The sequence below is a fragment of the Talpa europaea genome (assembly GCF_964194135.1).
Source record: "Talpa europaea genome assembly, chromosome: 2".
NCBI lineage: Eukaryota > Metazoa > Chordata > Mammalia > Eulipotyphla > Talpidae > Talpa > Talpa europaea.
The window spans coordinates 100,456,345-100,463,678 of record NC_140068.1 but is presented as its reverse complement, the minus strand read 5'-3'; positions in this window follow the sequence as shown (position 1 = coordinate 100,463,678).

Here is a 7,334-nt window from a genome sequence, read left to right as displayed (position 1 = left end):
TAAACAGCTATAGCAGACAAAGAATTTTCAGTTGGTATTTAAACTTATCAGGGCAGAGAAACTACGCACATGCAAAGAGACAAGATACATGAATGAGTTGTGGCATGCATACTTACCAAAAGTGCTTGTTGTCTCTTCTTTTTCCATAAAATTGTCTAAAAAATGAAAATGAACTGATGTATTCGCTAGAGAGAGAAAAGAGAATGAGAGAGAGAAAAGGAAGCTCTGGTGTCCTTACTAAAATGTTCTTTATACCTTTGGGCATAATTTAGGCATTTCATATGCAATTTCATAGCTTTAACTGGTTGTCTCACTGCTAAAATATACATTATTGCTCTGGTCATGTTATACACACATGGATTTGGAACCATCACAAAAGCTGTGTTACAGGAATTCTGAGGTATATTCCCAGACTTTTCTATTCTCAGTATCTGTAGTTTCAAACAGAATATATTAAAAATTGATTACTGGGAATTAGTTTGCCAAGTTTTTTTTTTTTCCCTAAAAAAAGGCAAAGAAAGTAAACAACTTAAAGAATTTGAATTCCACAATTTAAGTATTTAGGGAGACAATCCACTTGACACCCTTTCTTGTTCACACTGAGAACAAACACGGAGTTTTGGGGCAAGTTAAGGTTGAACAATTATCACCCATCAATCAATGCTCTTTTGTGTTCTCCAAGTCATTCCTCCAAAGGAAGTGAGATGGAAAATGACATCAAATGAGTATACTCAAAAGATTGCCTTATAGGAAAAAAGAACATTCATCATTTACTTTTGTTCTTTGTTCCTAATCAAATATAAACAGGAGAACAGACACATGAGACAAATACTTAAAGTGTGATCAAGATGATAATTTACAGGTCCATTAGTTCCAAATTCTATGTATACTTGTGGTCTCATGCCGCGGACCAGCGCAGCGGTAGACTCGCAGGACTGTCTCAGGATTGAGAAACTGTGAGGATGCTCAAGGAATCAGCGCATAAATGACAGACAGCCACACTTCAAGAGTGAGAATCTGAATGTAATTTGCTCAAAATCATCATACACTTTTATACCTTTTTTTAACAATGGATGATTTCATACAAGTCAATTCTTTCTCAGCATAAAATGCTTAGTAATGCATAAGACATCTACTTCATTATTCACGTCCATGTGATCGATGTTCCATGGCATGGCACAGTAAACAATCTCAAGGTACTGACTCTACACAATTATTTTTGATTACACAGAACAACATTCTTTAAGCTAGCTTTTCTTGTTTTGTTTCCTAAAACCACAATTATCAGTAAGCATTAATATTTAACTACTGCTACCTTTTACTTTTAGTGATCACGAGCAATATATTTTCTACGTAAGCATTTTAATTTTTGTCGTGTTATCTCATGTGAGAAGTATTATGATTATTTTAAAACTACTATTGCCACACACTATTTTCTTTATCATGCATTTCCTGAAACTGATTGCACACATATAAAGAAAAAGTAAAGCAGGTGAGAAAATAGTATAATTATAGACAGATTGCTAAGTTGCTACTTATTCAGAAACAATGACTATCTGGTTAATGGTTAAACTGCTTTGTAGGTAATTCCATCAGGCTTGTTTGTAGGCATCGCTTTGCACAGCCATTTTCTTATGCCAAGGAGGGGTTTTTACTGTGGGCTTAGTGCCTAGATTATGCTTATAGGCATGTAGGCCTTGTTTAATGTGAACGCCAAAGTTTATCATGATGAAGCCCCTCGGGGACTGCGCCTGTCTTAGGTTGTCAGGAGTCACAGACATGCGGCTGGCCAGTGTCTTCTCTAGTCTGCCCCCGATCTTACCCGTCATTGACTGTCCAGTCCAGTGCACAGGGGAAGGGGGTCTTATTTACTCTGACTTTCTATGTGTCTGAGTAAAAGCCTCCCTCTTTCCAGTATGTTCACTGGCGTTCAGCGGCAGGGGATGCCACAGTCTCATTAATCCTGTTCCACACACTACCAGATGTATTTCTATGATCCACTGACCCTACAAATATTGTGAAACTGGAAACACTCCTTTGAATTGTCCAAAGATCTTTTTAGTGATATAATAGGTTTTTAGGGGGAGAAATCTTGACAATAGTTTTAAACAAAAGAATTTAATACTTAGGAAATTTTATGAATATATCTTGACATGGCACTGGCACAAAGGTATTCATAATCATAAGATATTTGATGCCTGACAACTCAGCAACATGTAGTCCCTACTATAAACCTTAGAAAGCTTTATACTTTTCATTCACACCTTTTTATAAATAAAATGAATAAAGTGACAAGTATTGTACTAAGGCAGAAAGGAATCAAAACAAGAAATGATATTCATAACTGGAGTCCCACAGGAAATTTCCAAAAGCAGAAGAGTTACTGTCAGTCTCACATTTCACAGAACAAAACTTGGGTAACTAATCAGACTTTACATTGACTAGGACTGTGAAACTATACTTAGAAAATTTGAGATATTTATCAACTCTTGGGTTTGTGGGATTGTCAATTTCAGAGTGCAAAAGCTGAAAATTTAAAGATTCTAATGCTACGATCATTTTCCAGAACTTTGAATCTATCATATTGTGTGTGTGTGTGAAATATATATATCATCTAGGCTGCCATTTTCTCCATATACTAACAAAGTTATAGATACATGCATATCTATAAATGTGGAACCAAGTTTAGCCAAGGTTTCGCCATTTTGTATATCCTCCACCTTGATATGTTAGTCCTTGTCCAGCCGCATTTCGGAGATAGTTTCAGCAGTCACAACCCTCACTCCACTTGGTGGCGAAAAAGCAGACCACCCCAGCCGCCAATGAGGGCAGTCCTGTCCATAAATGGGACAGCATCTCTAACCGTCCAGTCAGTTTGAAACTGTAACCGCGCGCGCCAAAATGCCTTTGTAGTAGCCAATGAGTAATTGCCAGCTTCTTTCAGAGTTCGCGTCACTCGCCACCCTATAAGATACCCCTGCTTCCTCTATTCGGGGCTCTCGACCTCTGCCGTTGCATGGGTGCGTGTCGAGGGCCCGGTCTCGAGCCCGTAATAAACTCCCTTTTGCATTTGCATCAGCTGTCTTTGGATTCTTGGAGGCTATGCTCGCCGAGTCTGCTGATCTTGGGCACAACATTTGGGGGCTCGTCCGGGATCGGCTAGCACAGACCCCAACCACCAAACGGCTGAAGGGAGCTATTAAAGCGCGCAGGTGAGTGGTGAGGTTTTAGTCTGCAGACCTGTAGTATTAAGTACCTGTATTTGTATTTTTTGTGCTCAGTACCTGTAAAATTGTTTGCAAACCTGTAAAAGTACTGAGTACCTGTATTTGTATTTTTTGTGCTCAGTACCTGTAAAATTGTTTGCAAACCTGTAAAAGTACTGAGTACCTGTACTTATATTTTTTGTGCTCAGTACCTGTGGAATTGTTTGCAAACCTATAATTTTGGTAGCCAGACGCTTAAGTGGACGCGCTGGTAGGTGTCTTGGCGTGGACCAGGGGAGACGTCCCCGGACCACCTGAATGGCTATCCCCTGTGGGGCAGCACTGGGGTAACATTTGTATGGGGCCCGTTTGAAAAATTTGTTTTTTGGTTCATTTAGTGTGTTTGTTATTCTTAAAACTTTGGTGTTTGTCTCTACCCAGGGACCTCTAATTGGTTATCCGTACCCCTTGTGGGGCAGCACTGGGGCAGGTCCCCCTTTTGGGGAAAGTTCAAAAAAAAAAAAACTAATTTTGTTTTATTCCTGGTGTTTGTTGTCTTTGTTGCGTTTGTGTGTTCGTAACCATGGGTCAGGCAATGCCTACTCCACTGTCTTGGGACACAGTCAAGGCAAAAAGTAAAATACTGGGGACTAAAAAGTCACCACAGCTGGCTGGTAAGAAACGCTGCCTCTGATCTCAACAAGCAGCTGCCTGGACATTTTCTCCAGTGTTGAGATCATTGGTATATCTCTGCTGCCTTCCAGCTGTGGGAAAATTAGTCTGTCCCTTTGTCCACCTTAAAAAAAAAAAAAAAAAAAACTGAAGTTTACTAAATTGTGGTTTCTCAGTGTTTTTGCAAATATTGGTAAAAATAACTGTTTCTTAAAATTAGTGCACGTGGCAAAAAAAAAAAAAAATTTTTTTTCAAATAAAAATTAAAAAATCTCTTTGTTCTTGCTTTTTGCCTCCGGAAAATTAATTGTAAATGGCGCCTATAAAAAAAATCCTAAATTTTAAAATTGCAATCTAAAATTGTAGTAAACAAAAGCTAATTTAAAATTTAATAGTTTAGAACATACATGCCTTAAGGTTTAAGTGTTAAAAAAAAAAATTGGTACTTTGCTTTGTTTAAATATGTTTACTTGTGCTGTACGAAAAAAAAATAATAATTAACCTGGTCTATGCTAACAAACTTACTTCTAGGCTTTTATCTAAACTTCTCTTAATAAGATCTTGTTCCAGAAAGACTAATCTACTTGTCTTTTCCCCTTAAAAAAAAACAATATATTCTCCCAGTAAAGAACTAAACTTCCTTGCAAAATTCAAGGTAACATCTAAAGCCATATGGACAAGTTACTAAAAAAAAATGTATATAGTATTAGGTGTCTATTTTTTTTTTTTCCTTTTCTTTCTTGCTTTTGTCAATCTATCTGTAACAGGGTGGTCCCCAGGAAAGGGGGAAATTCCAGGTTCCCTGCCCCACCCAAGAGAGGGAGGAAGAAAGCAGGATTAAAAAAAAAAAAAAAAATCCAAAAGAAGACCTGGAGGAGGCCCATGGAGCCTAGAAACACATGAAGAAACTGCGCTTGCCTTTTGGTTGTGGACTAGGTAACACAGATGTGGGTGAGACCCGTGGGGAGGAAACAATGGCAACTTTTATCTTGATTTTAATTTTGCTCTTTTCCTTCCGAGCTTGTCTGGTTGTTTCTAACTCTTTCCTGTGGGTCCTCACTGGAAGAGGCCTTAAACTTGTGGCAGGCTTTGGGGCCTGGCTTGGGCCAATCCCATTTGGACGGAGTTTTACCCACGAGGGGACAGAGTTTTACCCACTTTGGGTGCTTAATTTAGAAACTAGATTCTTTGCCTTTCCTGTATTGTCTCCTAATTGTATTAAAGTTCCTTCCCATTAAAGTCTTGTATGTTTTGTGTTGATGCAGCTGATGGCAGAACCTATTTAGAACAGGCAGGTTTGGGGGTCTGGGCTGCCCCTCTCCCTGCCCTGTAACATATCTAGTGCTTGCCTAAGGAAAAAGACTTGGTATATAAAATTGTTACAGTGGCAACTCTGAAGTTGACTTAAAATTCCAGTTCTAAGGAAAAACTAAAACTAAACTAAGGTTTTGCTAAGTTTAATAATAAAAATTTGCTAACCATTTACTGAACTTTCAGGTTTACATTTTGTTCCTTATTGTAAGGAGACTAAAGTTTAATGTCATCTCAACTAAAAAAATTTTTAATTAAAAATGTGTCTAAGTTGTGCATTCTAAAGAGATAATAAACAGCTATTATGGTGTCTTACATGCAGAGATTAGAAACTAGGATGTAATAATTCTAAATACAAGTAAAGTGAAGGTAGTAACTTATACTGTTGTGCGTGTTTTAACTTCTTTTCCCAGGAGTCCTATATCTCTGTATTTCGGCCTTGACTCTATAAACTGTATAATGTTATAATTGTTTTTAATAGTCTGGACTCTGGTTAAAAATTAGTATAAAAATTTTAGCTTCTTAAGTAAATCTAAAAATTTCAGTTTTGTATTTTATGAAATCCCTTGCCTTTTTGGTAATGCATTGCTGAATTTTGGCAATTGCCTATTCATTGCTTGGTTGAAAAAAACCAACTATTTTATCCCATGTGCCCCTGGCAAAAAGGTGTTATATACAAAAGTGTGTATGTGGAAAATAGTAGCATTTTAAACACAGGACAGGTAAACAAGGTAAAGTAAAATAATTTATATCAAACACCTGTTTTATAGTTAATGACAGAAATGGTGAAAAACTAGTTAGCTTCTTCACAAGAGAGGCAGCATGATAACTTTTGTGTTTCCTGTATTTTTCTCTCCAGTATTATATGTAGACACTATATAAAAAAAATTTATAATGTTTAATTATTCAAAATTGGGAGAATATTATTCACTGTTTTGGTGTCACTTAATATCCAGGTGGTCTCTAGTCTCTATTTTATAGAGATTGTATAAAACGTATAAAAATGTGTAATTAAAATATGTATCTTTTAGCCATCCTTGTTCTGACATCAGGTGCAGGCTCCAGAGACCAAATCAAGGGCCTAAAATCCTTTTAACACTTTTATTAGACATAGCCTTCAAGGCCTACAGTAATATGGAGGGGACTTACTAAAAAAAAAAAAAAAAAAAAGGGAGAGAGGCAAGAAAAGGGCCCAGTAGATGGCAGTTGCCATCACAGTATTCTGCCACCTCAGACTCACCCAAGGCCCCATGCGCCCTAGGGCATTCGGGACCTCAACCTCTCAATGGGCTGCCAGCTTGCATCCACTGCCAGCAACCAGGATACCTCAGCTGCAAAAAGCTGTCCCCAGGGCCATGCCTTCATTGCCATCATACAAGGCTCTGAAAAGGGGGACTGTCCCACTCTCCAGAGAGGGAGGGGGCCAGCCCAAACCACGGGCCAGGATGGGAGGACAGGCTTGACGGTCAGCTGCCTCTGATGAAGAATCCAGTGCAGGAGAAGACCTCTGAAGAAGCCCAGAGGTGAGACAAGCTCCCCTGTTTACTGTTTATATGGATAAGCCTCGGGTGACCCTAGAAGTGGCAGACAAAAAGATCATCTTTTTGGTAAATAAGGGGCCACTTGCTCTGCCTTACTCCAATTCTTTGGATTGACCTACTGGTCGATTGTCTCCCTCACTAGTAAAGATGGCCAGACTGAGCCAAGACACTTTACAGCACTGCTACCTTGCTCGCTACGAGGCTACTTGTTTGTACATTCTCAGTGGTTAAATAAAATAAAAAATAGCTTTGTGTTTCTTTGTCATTGACAAAGTTGCACCAGAAATGTTTATGAAAGTATTTCTTTATAAAACATAAAAATATAATTGTGAAGAATTTTTGTTTGCATGATCATGGTTAGCCAGGTCTCGTTGTGCATTAATGTTGAGCATCGGTTCAAAGGAACTGTTCATTGCAGATTTTGATTGGTACCGGTGAGTCTGTGATTTTGCAACTTGTCTGTTCACATTTAAAAAAATTATCATGTAAAATTTCCATTTTTCTGTAAAAATAGGTGCAATAATAATCAAAGTTTTAATGTCCTGAGTCTTCATCTTGGAGAATTACCTTATTCTGTTTAAACTTAACATTTTATGTACTAACA